The following is a 15,304-nucleotide window of genomic DNA, read 5'->3' as shown; positions in this document are numbered from 1 at the left end:
CCCCAACCCTGTCATGAGTGATTTCTGAGAGCAGAGCCAGGAGTAACACCTTAGCACCACCATATGTGGCCCAAACACCCCCCCAAAGAGAGATATGACTATGTGACTTGAATGGGTCTTGTAATTAACGAAGCATAAAACTTAGCAAAAATATTTTGCTTGCCTGTATTTCTTTTGTGTATATGTATTAATATAGGAATCATACAGTGAATTAAGCAGACATGTTATTACCACATTTCAAGTGTCAATCATCTAGAAATTTCTATTAAGATGGGAATTTATGATAGACATTAAGAGAGATTTTATTTTCTTACTAATAGCCAAAACACATGAAAATTTTTACATCTAAACAGAGTATCACAGATCCCATAATATATATTATATAAAATGTTTGCATATAATAGTAACACCCTCAACTCAGTCTTCTATGAGACAGCTCATACATTAAAATTTTGCATAATCAATCTCCTTTTATTCTCATCTCTAGTTCTTAGTTTATTTACTAATACATCCAGTTTTTGACACAGTATTTAGGTTTGTGCCTTTGATTACATTTTGAATGTATGGATTGGAGCAACAATATAATAGGCAGCATGCTTGCTTTGAATGCAGCTCACTTGGATTAGATCCCCAGCATTTCTTTTGATCCCCTGGCATCTGGTCCCCTAGCATGGTCCCATTTCTCAACAGGAGAAACCCAAGAGCATGGCCAGGTATCACTCAAAAACAGACAAAAATAGATAAATAAAAATAAAAAAAAATCAAACAAAGGCAGTAAAGAGGTAGGTGGCTGTTGTTAGAGCCTTTGGATTGGTCCTCATATTTCCTTCTAATTAGATGTCTCTCGGTTGGTTCCTTTAGTTTTCTTGTTAAAAGGATGTTTCCCCATTGCCTCCTCATCTGGCTTTTTCTCCTCCCCTTGGGGATGGGTTTTGTTTAACCCAATAAAGGCTACTCAGGAGGCCTGGAGGAAAAGCTGTCATCTAGGTTCATGATTCCACATGGTGGGGGTAACTGACTTGTGGGTAAACAGCTTGCAATGTGAGTTTCTGGCCTGCTATACCTTCCCAACTGTGTGTGGATTATTTCTTGCATCAAAATTGCTACTGGACCTGCATCTCTTGTCCTACCCAGACTGGGGCATAGGAATCCTTCTCCTTCTTTGGGGATTGTGGAATGCACAACCCACCATTTCATGGGTGACTAATAGTGGAAGTTATGAACACTCTGATTTGGGAGTAATATAATAGCACTGCAAGTATAAAAAAATAATCTAACTACTATAACCACATTCCTCAGAAATTTATGGAATATATATAACATAATATAAAAGTTTAATTTGAAATCCCTCATTTATTCCTCAAATACCTTCTTTCTCCATGCTTTCAATCCTAAAATAAACAGAATGACTTCTCAGAATTACATAGGTAATGAGTAAAATGACTGGAAAAAATATCTCCTAATACCAAGTCTAAGTTTAGGGTCTAGAGTCAAAGGATGCGGGCACACAATTGAAATAAAGCAAAGGAAAGTTTTATTTCATCTGACAAGCTATGAAATGATCTCTCAGGGCCACCTGCTGTAGGAGCTGACCCCACCCATGGGTCATAAGCTAGGCTATATAAAAATAGAAATAGAAAGTCTTGACCATTATTTAAGTTGATTGGCTGTTGTCTAGGATGATTCTAGGGTTTTTATCATGTCCTTTTATGGGTAAATATCTAGGGTGGTATATTTTGATTTATAGGAACTTAGGGTCTGTGTCATTATAGTTGGGGCAGTATAATAGGGCCTTAGGTCTGTATTATATAGTTGGGATAGAAACTTAGCCCTTATATGTAATTTAACCTTAAATGGAACTTTACATGGAAACAACTTTAGGTTGACAAAATGGAATCCCTTCTGCTCCAGGATTCACTCACACTCTAGATGAGCTTGTACTGTTTATACAGTACTGTTTGTGTTGTACTGTTTTGTGCTGAGAATACAGAGATGTCATTTGAGTTCACAGTGGGACTCACCTGCTCTTTTTATGTTTGTTGGGGATTGTGATGCTATCCTGAGAGCTTTGGTATTTAAAATCCCTTTCATAGGTTCTACCTCAGTTTGGAGCTAAAGTCTGAGTTGAGAGCATCTTGGCCTAGTTGCTGCACAGCTAAAAGATACGTAGTGTTAATTTAGAGGGTTCTACTCTAGGACACTCTAAAATTTTAACATGAATGTAAAAATCAGTATCTTATTTTTGGTACAGCTGCAACTTTCATTTTTTATATTAACATAAAAGTATTTAAAAATTGTTTAATTTAATTTCTGATGTATAAAAAAAGAGTTAGGTTGGGGCTGGAGAGATAGCATAGCGGTAGAGCTTTTGCCTTGCAAGCAGCCAACCCAGGACAATAGGTAGTTTGGATATGGTCCCCGGTGCCTGTGAGGAGCGATTTCTGAGCACAGAGCCAGGAGTAACCCCTGAGCACCACCAGGTGTGGCCCCAAAACAAAACAAAATAAAAGAGTTAGGGAATTGTGTTTAACCAGCTGTGGGCTGGTTATTTATTGTAAATTTACTCTGTTTTCACAGTCTGGTCATTTCCGGTAGCCATCTCCAAACAGCATCTCATGTTGTGTTTATTAAATATTTTAGTACACCATTTGCTTTAATATATATATATTATATATGTATATAATATATATATACTTTCCTCATCTAAAAACTATATGCTTTTTTACAGTCAGTTGCATCTTTTAAAGCAAAAAGTAAGGCAATTTGTTTAGTAGAACAACACAGCTGCATTGAGGTGCAATGGAGCTGTGGACCATGGTGCTATTAGACCACAGGGAAATCAACAACCTGCTATGAGAAGAAGCACTAAGAAGGAGCATACAGACAGGATAAGGTGGGTTACATTTGCAGACACTCAAGTTAATACATTTGCTGTCAACATGCTGCATGCACATTAGGGGAATTGTGACAGCAGTGCTGACATATCATTGATTCATAGCACAGGCTGTTTATCTGTGACAAGAAAACATCAATTGATATTGACAAATCATTTGAAAAGACTCACCTACTTGTAATCTATCAAGTTGAGTGAAATACACACAAATGCTGCTGAGAGTCCAAATGGATCCACAAAGAGATAATGTATCCAGAAGACATTAGGTCTCCATAGATTTACAGTCCAAGCTTATTGACAAAAAAGTAAAAAAAAAAAAAAAAAAAAAAGTAAAAGTTTCCTTCTTCTATGGCCAAAATTGAATACTATGCTAATAATAAAAGAGAATATTGAGCATGCTTGGATAGTGCTTTGTTTGTATAATACTTATTGACTTTAAAAATGAATGTGAAAATTGCCTGCTGAGTGAATGCTGGTGGAAAGTATTAGTAAGGAGAATGTAAGTCATTATTTTAAAAAAGCATGATTTGTCTGGGGGTGATTAATGCAATTGGCAGAGTATCTCAGTCTTGTGTTTGATCCAAACATTATGTGTAACCCCCACCACCACAACCATACGTTTTAGTTTTGTTTCGTTTTAATTTTTTGGTTTGGTAGGTGAGCTACACTATGTGAAGTTCAAGAATTACTCCTATCTCTTCATTAAGGAATCACTTTTGGTGAACTTTGAGGAAATATTGGGTGCTGAGGACTAAACCCAGAATGGCTATGTGCAAGGCAAACACTCTACAAACTGTACTATCTCTACCCTTACCTCATGCACATCTGGTCTCAAGAACCATTCTGGACCATAATATGCTGCTGCTGGGCCTTGCAGCAATGTTGGGTGTAAGTAAGTAATCTTTATATAAATAGTAAAAAAAAAAATAATGGAATTGCCACAATTAAGATTGAGGGTGGTTCTGGTTCTGGGATTTTGTTTTGTTTTATTCCTGGGCCACACCTGTTGGTTTTAAGGGCATGCACTCAGGAATCACTCCTGACAGGCTTTGGCTTTTGTTTTTGTTTTGTGTTTGTTTATTTTTTGGATTTGGGGTATTTTTTTTTTCAGTTTTGGAGCCATATAGGTGGTTCTCAGGAGTTACTCCCTCCAGGCTTTGTGCTCAGAACCCATTCTTGGCTTAGGGGACCAACCATATGGAATGCCAAGGATCAAACCCGAATCTGTTCTGGGTCAGCCTCATGCATGACATATGCCCTACCATTGTGCTTCCACTCCAACCTCACTCCCGGTGGGCTTTGAAAGACCATATGAAGTGCTGGGAATTGAACACAGGTCAGCTGCTTTGCAAGAAAGTGCCCTGTCTACTGTGATATTACTCTAGACCCAAGGTTTAGGGTTTTTACATAATATTTTATGAGCACATTCCAGATTTTCCTCAACATTTCTTTTGGGGAATATTAAGAACAGAGATTTTTAAATTGTAGTGCCCATTTTGTTAATAAAGAGTGTTCTTTTTGGGGGGCATACCTGTTGATGCTCAAGGGTTATTCCTGGCTATGAGCTCAGAAATTGCCCCTGGCTTTGGGGACCATGTGGAAATCGAACCGAGCAAGGCAAACACCCTATAGCTATACTATTGCTCCAGCCTAGATAAAGCATATTCTATATTTATTGCCTGAAAAAGCAGATTGTCATTAGTTTGTAATTTTTTCCAGAAAGTGTATTAGTGAATTCCATTAAATTTTATTGAACAGCAACTGGGTATTAGGGATATAGATAAACAATAGGAAAAAACTTACCATCAAGAAAATTATGTTTTAGTTTGGGAGGAAGATTTAAAACAGTAGACACTACAGAAATTATTTCACATTGTCAAAAGACACATGTCTGAGTTGAAATGGATGTTTGCCACAGGTAGCACTAAATTCCTAAGGAGAGGAGTAATCAATGTTAGGTAGACCTGCATATTTCCCAAGTCTTTCCTTTCTAGGCACACTTAGAGCAATTAGGCTAAGGGAGACAGATGCCATTATCTCAGTGACTATATGAGCAAATATTGTATGGGGCTCTAGTATGTACATTACAGATTCTAGGTTACAACTTGGTCAGAAGAATTCAGGATTAAAGTCAGATTGAGTTGAAAGCTACCATAGTCTACTGTTGGGATCATAGAAAAATTATTTGCTGCTCCAAATATTGGTTTCTTTGAGAAACTCTACTAAAACTAACATTAAATAGGTAATCAATAAAATCATGGAATCTTCTGAGTTGAATATTAAGTACAACTGCTAAGTTTGAAGTTATTACAAAACATCTAGTATGTACCCACATGTGATAATACATGTATCTCTCATTTTATACATAAGAAAATATAAGGACTGAGCAGTGGTGCAAGTGGTAGGGCATTTGCCTTGAATGTGCTAACCTAGGTCATACCGCAGTTTAATCTCCCAGCGTCCCATTTGGTCCCCCATGCCAGGGGCTATTTCTGAGCACATAGCCAGGAGTAACCCCTGAGCATCACCAGGTTTAGCCCCCTTCCACAAAAAAAAAAAGGAAGAAAGAAAGAAAGAAAGAAAGAAAGAGAGAGAGAAAGAAAGAAAGAAAGAAAGAAAGAAAGAAAGAAAGAAAGAAAGAAAGAAAGAAGAGAGAGAAGAAAGAAAGAAAGAAGAGAGAGAAAGAAAGAAAGAAAGAAAGAAAGAAAGAAAGAAAGAAAGAAAGAAAGAAAGAAAGAAAGGAAAGAAAGAAAGAAAGAAAGAAAGAAAGAAAGAAAGAAAGAAAGAAAGAAAGAAAGAAAGAAAGAAAGAAAGAAAGAAAGAAAGAAAGAAAGAAAGAAATCCAACTTCAATCAGCCACTACAGAACAGAATTAGAGTCTAAACATACATCTTAAAACCAGAAATGTTCTAACCTGGGCATTTCATATATAACCTAAATGAGCTTTTCCTATTTGTTGCAAGTCAGCCCCTGAAGAGGTTGACTGATGGAGGGATGGAGGATGAGGTCTTTCCCCTCCAGCTGGAAACACGCGTCTGCCACCCTGTCCAGCCGACGGTTCTGAGGTGAAACAGCGGGTAAAACAGCTTGCAGACAGTCAGGCTTGTGGAAATATTAGCTTTATTCGGCGGACAAGACTGAAATCCAAAGACTCAGCATAAGTTCCAGCCAAAAGCCAATGCCTTCCACAGACCCTTGTTTTTATCCCCCAGAATCAGGTACCACCCAATGGTGGGATCAGATACCACCCAATAGTGGAAGCAGAATCAGGTACCACCTTAGGGTGGGGGGAAGAATGCCAGGTCACACCCTAGGGTAGGGCACAATCACCAATCAGAGTAGGGTCAGTAACATAATAATCCCCTAAAATATTTACATACACAACAATTCCCCCGTTTGTTTAGGGTAGGGTCAGTAACATAATAATCCCCAAAATATTTACATACATAACACCTATTTTCTTATTTAAAATTTGTTTTAATTGGGACCCATGCCCAGCTCAGACCTTTTCATTTATAAAACATATTATAAATATTTCTAACTTGATATTACTGGGAGAATACAGCTGCAAGTCATTTTCTCTGTATCTCACTTGGTACTGCTTTAGTAGAGCTGATTTTCTATTGTTCTTGGGGTAATAGGGGGATACTAAGAACTAAAATTAGAGTATCTGGATGCAAAGTATGCATGTTAATACCATAAAATATCTCCCTTTCCTCCAAGTGAGCCTTTGTACAGTAATTATGTATATCTTATTGAGTTAAGGCAATCATAAGATCTACAGTCTTGTGACTGATTATTTATTTATTTATTTGTTTATTTATTTTTGGTGTGGGGAGGAGCAAGGAAGCATTCCTGGCTCTGTACTCTAGAGTCACTTATGAAGGGTTTGGGGATGCCAAGGCTCAAATTTGGGATGACCCCATGCAAGACAAATGCCTCACCTGACCATCATGTCTCTGGAATGAACTGAACCTACTGGATAAACTGGATAGCTATTTGGTAGCATACCAAAGAACTCTTCTTTCTTTCAGGGACTAGATAATATCTAGAGATAATTTTGACTCAATAAGTGCTAATCTGTCGTATTATGATATGGACAAAAAGGCAGATTAGGGGCCAGAGTGGTAGCACAGTGCTAGGGCATTTGCCTTGATTGCAACTGACCCAAGACAGGTTTGGTCCCCAGCATTCCATATGGTTCCCCAAGCCAGGAGTGATTTCTGAGTGTAGAGCCAAGAGTAACCCCTGAGTACAGCCAGGTGTGGTCCCCCCCCAAAATACAAACAAAAATAACAAAACAAAATGCAGAAAAAACAATGCATGAGATTTTTGTCTATGTGATGGAGTTGGAAAGTTTCATGCTGAGTGGGCTAGTTGTAGGAGTGGACAGAGACAAAATTATCTCTTTCATATGTGAAATACAGAAGCCTAGAAAGAGGGCTATAAACATAATTTAGCTGATAAGGTACTTGCCATGAATGCAGCTAACTCTGGTTCAATCCCAGAATCCCATACGTCCCATGATCTTACCAGGAATAATTCCTGAGTGCAGATCCAGGAGTAACTACTGACAGGTGTAGCACCAAAACCAAAGTAAATGAATAAATAAGAGAAACACAATAAGAATATAACAAATGACCAAAGACAATGGAGTTTGAGAACTTATTTAAAGAACTTAACTTGCCAAGGAGAAGGACAGAGCAAGGGAAGATGAGGGGAGGAGGGATTCTGTATAGGAGGTCGGGTTGTAACATATGCATTAGACCCTATCATTAACAGTATTGTAAATTATGGTTCCCAAAATTAAGAACAAAGTAAATTAAGTAGTGAAGCCTCATCCCTCCATTCTTTCTAGGTAACTTGACCTTACCTGCAAAACACTGCCCATTCCTGGGAGGGGTCTTGGAAAAGGTAGATAAGGACTTTGACCCAGGGGATTAGGGGCTTTTGGTCTTTGGCCAGCATGAAGGTCAAAGGGAAGATGGCTGAAAGGAGTTAAGATGCAGGGCTAGCTAAGAATGGCTGAATTCTTAAAAGGTTATGATATAGGCCACACATGTGGTGGATTGGGCATGAATAAAGTTGATGCTTCCTGATGCCTGCCTCTGGATGAGTCTAATTCCACCGTTCACCTAAACCTGGGACCCGCCAACTGAATGGGGATTGCGGAGCCAAGTGGCCTGGGATGGCAAAGAAAAATCCCTCCATCCATCCTTCACCATCCAGCTCCATCGTTAATATGAAAAATTTTTAGAAATAGAAAAGGCAGAAGCAGAATCTGCAATACAAAAATGGCCTGGATGTAATATGTTCTATTTAGAACGGTTTCTCGGGACTTAGTTCTTATTTGATCAGGTGCCCTCTTAAAGACTGATTGAGCTCACACATTTACCAATTTACTGAAAATAATTCAGTGTCATTAAATGAATTTCCATGGAGTCCAATTTTAGCCTGCCTTATCTCATTGTTTATAGCCACAATTTTCTGGGTAACTGCAGAGAACACTTATCCAATAGATCTAAAAGAAGTAGTTTTTTTTTTTTCCTGAATTTATAGGGATCCTTTTCCTTGGCTTATCAAAATGCCTTTCAATTGTCTATTGTTTTTGTTTTTTTCTGTGTGATGTAACTAATGCAAATGTGTCCTGGGTTGGTCATTTTCTTTCCAAGTTTTTGCAGGGAATACTTTTATAGTGATAATATCTTATAGATGAATAGAAGAAGTTACCTCGCATATATGTGGGCGTATTAAGCTATAATGGAAATGCTCAGGGTCTACTCTTAATAGTGCCCAGGGACTCAAATGAAAATGCCTGAGATTTTACTGGTGTCTGATGAAAAGTAATCAACTTGACCCCTGTATTTTACCTTCTTCTTATAACTCTCTTCTGAAATTTTAACAGTAAAATTGTGTTGTGTAAAGTAAAAGACTTAAGTCATCTCAAAATTTTAGGTTAGAATGGTGTTTGCTGTAATTGTTGTACTGGGGTAGTGTGTTAGGAAATAAAATAACTATTATGCCTTACAAACTCTTAGTCAGTACAGTTAGGATAGTATTTGCTTCCAGTTATATTATACCTTTAAAGTCTGACTTTGGCATTATAATATGATAATCACAAAGTTAAATGTTATGTTTTGCATACTTAAAATAATATCTTGACTTCCAATAGTAATAAATTATATGTCATTGTTTTCTAAATTGCAGTTTGATGTGTTAAACAGTGTGACCAGTCCACATGATTTTGAAATATTGAGAAGACCCCTATTTTAGTTTCATGTTCTCATTTTGCACATAGTAATTCATCTTAAAACCTTATATTTTGTAGGTGGCTGCTCTAGGCTTGAATTCAAGTTATTTTTAGCAGCTTAAATCATTTCTAATTTTTCTATTTAAATTCTTTGATTCATCGTGATACCCTAACCTCCTATGACCCAAATTGGGAACTGATATTTTTAATATTCTAGGTAATTAAAATTTTTGAATATTAATTATTCTACAATCTCAAATATACTATAAATTTTATCAAAAATTCAGAGCCAGGGATATAGAAACACACTCTTTGCATGAGTAAGACTCTGGGTTTGTTTTCTAACACCACATACACCCACATCAACAATACACCCTTGGTCTGAGCACTGAGGGTAGAGAACTTTTCAACAATAGAACAAAACTTCCATTCGTTATATTTATTACATGTAGGTTACATATTTATAACATGTATATTCATTATATTTATTACATGTATGTTGAATACCATAACCTTGGGATGGAGATAAACATGATCCTTTCAGTCAACAATCTCAAAGCTCACTGATTCTGTTACAAATTCTCTGTCAAAGAATTTTCTCATTACATTTTCTTACAGAAAGCCTATAATGGCTTAATATTTGTTCTGTGATGATATGAAGATGTTGTTGTTATGCATCTAACCATCTTTTCTATTATACCATTACAAGACACAGGTTATATATTTAAATTTTAGAGGAAGTTGTTTTATTATTTTAAAATGAAAAAAATAAAACTTTCATTCTCTCTGCCAGAGATAAAGAAATGAGGAATATAGTACAGTATATATAGTATAGAACTCCCTCGAGTTCCATCCTCTGCACCACGTGGTCACTAGATGATCAGTGGTATGACACATAGTGGTGCTTTGAGCACTATAGGGGTGTCATTGGTCCATCTGCATTGCAGGACCTTGCTAGGTACATTTCTTTTGGCAGTTGCTTTAATGGAATGGCCTGTTTGGTGCAGACTTGCTAAAAGTTTTTGCATAATTATTGCATTTAGCCTAAGTATACTATATATCATAAGTTTTTACTAGAGCAGTTAATCTAAATGGAATAGTTAACCAAAGTGAACTACATCAGACATTTAAAGAGATTTAAAAAAGCATAGGAAATGTATTATATTTTGCACTGATAACTCTTTACTGAGTTTATTATTGTAGAGCTCATGTTTGCAAACTTGCATCTAAATATATATTATCCTTTAGGAACTTTTAAAATATAATTTTAATTTTTGTTGGACTTTAAGTAACATGTTTATAATAGTGTTAATATCTACAGTTTTGTTGAATGAAGTTACTGCACCACAAGCAAAGTGCTCAAGTTCCTCAAGCACAATCCCACTGTCACTTTTAATCTATGTCATCAACCCCCACATGGCTCCCCACTGCTTTGTAACTTCTATTCTAAAAAAAATGTATAAAAATAAAAAACTTCTATTCTGTAATCAATCAAAGACCAGAATCTTGTATTTTAGTGATTTCCATTCCATTATGATATGGAGCCTACCAAGAGGTACTCCCGCTGTCTAAGCTTTTAGTTCAGTGCAAGGGAGAGAGGACATACTGCTGCTTAGACCTGACAGTTTAGGAGCTACTTGGGCAACCCAGTAGTGCTGAGGACATCTGAGGCTATTATTTAGAATTTCTTTAGCTAAATAATCATCACATTTTTCCCCCTGTAATTTTTAGTGTGCCAAGCCCTAATAGGACACAGATATTAGTTCAAGTAAACAGAAACTGCAAACTTTGGTTTTTAAATAACACATTTTATCTGATTCTTTTTTTGGGAAACAGTGATTTTTAGATATGAGAAACAAAAGTGGGGAAAGATGGTCTCGAGAGAGAGCAGACTACTTCTTCATGGAAAAAGCAGGCAAAAAAGCATAAAGACCATCTTTCCCCTCTTTTGTTTCTTCTTGATTGGCATATATATATATATATATGAAAGATGTTCTTAAAGCATTTTTCCAAGAGAAGGACATTTCCAGTTTTTAAAAATATGTAGCTATTCAAGGTTTTTGCAATTTAGCTTTCTTTTTTAAAGCATTTTATTTTATTTTATTTTTTATTTTTAATTATGTGAACAATGATGCAAAGAAAGAGGACAAGGTAAAGTTACAGTGGAAGGACAATCACCCAAAAACAGAGTTCTCAGAAGAAATCCTTCTGTTGACACCTTAATTTTAAACTTACAGTCAAAGAACATTAAGAAAAATAAAGCAGAACCCATGTACAATTACTTTGTCCCTCAAGACCCCAGATTGTAGTACATTATAACATTTCTTAGCAGTATACAAAACAATCTAAAGCCATAAAATTTATGTAACTCTTTAAACCTGAAGGCATTGTAGTTTTTTACATTTCCATGCACATGCATTTTAGTTTAAGTTAACCTCAAAAGTTTAAGTTTTATTTTAAGGTTTAGAGTTAAAGAAGCACAGTATAAATGATGTTAGAGTGCAAATTATTGTTTGCATAGGCCCACCAAAATATGGGGGACATGGAAAGGAAAAGCCTTGGCCCAAATGCAAGGAGACCTTACCCCTGAAGTTTCCTGGCATAAGACCAACTCTAGGTTCTAGGAAAACTAGTTTGTCAATCCAGGTCATTGTCTGTAGTGCCAATACAGTTTTATATTTTACATAGTCTCTGTTGTTGGCATCAGGTTTCTGTATTAAAGATCCTGGAATTTGCATATCCTACATTGAAGTCAGGATGGTGCAGAGCATCCTCTAATTTCAACTCACAATTAAAGGGTAATGTAGAAAGCCCTATCCAGTAAGCAGGTTGTTGTAGTAGTTAAGTCTTCTCAGTATTAAGGGAAGACTCTTTTGTGTAGATCGATATCAGAGCAGCAGTAGGGTCTTCCCTGGTAGAAGATTGCTTCAAGGTGATGTTATAGACAACTTTGAATGTTATATAGATGGCTTCCCTGGTTCACGGGTGAATGGAGAATGCCCTTCTTCTGAGGCCTGTGCCTCATTATGTCAATGTTCAGGGTGTAAGGTCCCGTTGCACTACAAGATTTGTGTGTTCCTATCTCTATTATATAAGAACATATTTGTATGTATAGTATTTTCCATTTTAATGTGCCTATGCAAACAAGGAATAATGCCACGTGGCATTATCAGTGCATATGGGGGCCACAAGAACAAGTCCAACAATCCCCATGACTTAGTTCAAACATAAGCATTAAACTGAGGGACTCTTTCACCAAAATTCCTTATTGAACAGTTCACAAAGAGAAGAAAAGATAAAAAGTGGGGAGAATAACATAAGACAATGGACACAATTGTCACCGTTTAAGGGGATCTTCAATAATAGTTATAGTGGTTGAGGGAATATATCTACAATATTCAAAGGAGACATGCATGTCCCTTTTATGTCATTAGAAATAGTCAGGAGGAGAGTACTGTATCCTGGACACCACTTTGGTCTGTGATATAGCCTTCTGGAGTCTGCAGAATGACTCTCTGCAGTTCCATATCGGGAAATGCATTTGAGTGGGAACTAATCAGAAACCTAGTAAGGTAACAACCACAGCTACACATTGAAGGAAGGAAGAGGCCAAGAGGCTGCTGAGAGTGAACAAGTAGGAAAAGAGTACTGGTCTCTTCCCAGCCTGAGAGTCCATCCTCTCATTTTTATTTTAAATATATATAGTATGCACATTTTAAAATGGAGACCAATGAGAAAAAATTACCAGTGAATGTCCCAACATACACCAGTGGTGCATCAGCCTGCCCTCCTCCCCATGCGTCCCCCCCCACCCACTTAATGTAGGGAGAGAAAGGGGGAAAGTCTAAGGACCACTATAGAGTCCACCTGAGCTGGCACCCAGGGATGGCCTGGAGTCCAAAAAGAAATAGAAGAACGGCTTGGGGCCTTCCAAGCCTTCCAGCACCCCCCAAGCTAGGGAGAAGGCCTCCGGCGTGGGGTGTCCCTTAACCCCTTACCTGAGAAGAGCTGGTCTCCCAGATCAGAGAGAAACCAGAAGCCAGATATCTGCCTGCCTCCTCCCCATGCTCCTCCCCCCTAGAGTATGGAGAGAGAAAGCCTGAGGACCCCTAAAGAGTCCACCTGGAATCCACTTCAGGCCACCTGAGCCGGCACCCAGGGAAGGCCTGGAGTCCAGAGGAGAAATAGGGGAATGGCTTGGGGCCTGCCAAGCCTCCCAGCACCCCCCAAGCTAGGGAGAAGGCTATGAAATTTAGCTTTCTATTACCTAGTATCATGGCAGGAAACTTAATATTTTAAAGATGTTATTATAGCTTAAAACACACACTAAAGCAATGGTTCATGAAATAAAGCACTTACTGTGCATGCAGCAGACTACTGTTTGATTTTTTGCTTCATATATGGTACCCTGATAACTTGCATGAGTGATCCCTTCTAGGGAAGCGAGGGTGGCTTCTGGTCTTACTAAGATGCTTCCTTCTTCCCCCATCCCACTGAGTGAGAAGGAAACTGGGGAAATTGTTGGTGGGAAATGTGCACTGGTGAAGGTTGTTGTACATTATATGACTGCAAATCAATTGTGAGCAACTATATCTGTGAAAAAACTGTATCATGAATGATTTTGTAAACATGGTGTTTAAATAAAATAAATAAAATTGAAAAATGGACTGAAAATGGAGAAAGAAACAGTATAAAAGTGTTTGAGAGCACTCCCTCAGAATAGCACCAAAACACACATTCCTTATTGTCTGAATAAGATGGCTATTATAATACTATTGTAATTTCTCTTAACATGTTTCATTTATTTTTCATGTGACACATCTGAGAATGCCTGATTTTGTTGGTGGGATCAACCTCTATTGTTTGGTTTTTATCTAGATTCAAGATGACTCAGTGCTTGCTTTTTATATATATAAATCTATATTTATATATACATATACAAATTATATATATTTGGAATCCCTAAAACTGCAACAGCAAGGCCAGAGAGGTAATACAGTGAGTATAATGCTTGCTTTTAATGCTACTAACCCAGATTCTATCTCTGACACAATATTTAGTATCTTGAGAACCACTGGGTATGATTCCTGAGTGTAGAACCAGGAGTAAGCTTTACATCATCAGATGTGTCCCAAAAGTAGAAAGAACTAAAAAAATAAAATAGTGAGTAATGGTTGAAAAATAAATTGCAATTACAACAACAATAAACATTTAAAGGGAAAAATGGAAAAAAAAACACACAAAAAGTACAGCTAGAGACATAGTTCAGGAGTAATAGGATGGAGATGGGAGCACTGGTGGTAGGACAGTTATACTGGTGAAGAGGAGAGTGTTTCTTTTTTATAACTGAAACCCAACTACAAATATGGTTGTAATCATGGTGTTTAAATAAATATTTAAACAAAAGAAGTGGTGTTGTGGCTGGTGTAATAGTACAGCAGATAGGGCTTCCAAAAAAAAAAGAAACTTTAATATAAAGTTTTTTTGAATCCTTGCACCAAAACTTTTCCAGGTGTGGCCTCCTGGTTCGAACCCCCAACACTATAAGAAGAGAGTCCCACTTTCTTGGTTTATATCACTCTCTCTTCAAGGTCAATTGATAGGATATCATAAAGAGGTACCTAGGATTCCAGAGTACTACTTGGGAATATTTTACAAAACCCTAAATTACAAAATGATTCTCCCAATTTCCAACAATGAACCTAACAGATATCTTAAGAAGCCTAGAACAGCTATCTTTATGCTATTAAATCTCCGTATGTTCAAGGTTTACATGTTTGGGCTGCAAGAATCCTGTCTCATGAGTGGCCCTTTGGTACTATTCTGAATGATCAGAGTCAGAGTTAATTGTAAAGTTTTTAGGAGAATGAGTGAAAATCAAACTTTTTCACTTACCAAAATATTTCTATATATAAACAATTGTTCTGTTGAATTTCTTTTACCATATCTCCATAGTTTTCTCTTATTTTCTAAATTTTTCTTTATAAATACTTGACTTAACCAGTAACAGAGTTTTGTTTTCTTAGACTTATTTGTCTTATATTTTTATTTATTTTATTTATTTTTCATGTGTGGAGACAAGCTCACCTCTGCTCAGAGCTTACTCCTTATTCTGCATACAGGATTCATAACTAGAGGGCACAGGAGACCATATGGAGTTC

This window comes from Suncus etruscus, chromosome 14 (assembly GCF_024139225.1).
Source record: "Suncus etruscus isolate mSunEtr1 chromosome 14, mSunEtr1.pri.cur, whole genome shotgun sequence".
Lineage (NCBI taxonomy): Eukaryota > Metazoa > Chordata > Mammalia > Eulipotyphla > Soricidae > Suncus > Suncus etruscus.
Note: the sequence above shows the minus strand (reverse complement) of the source record.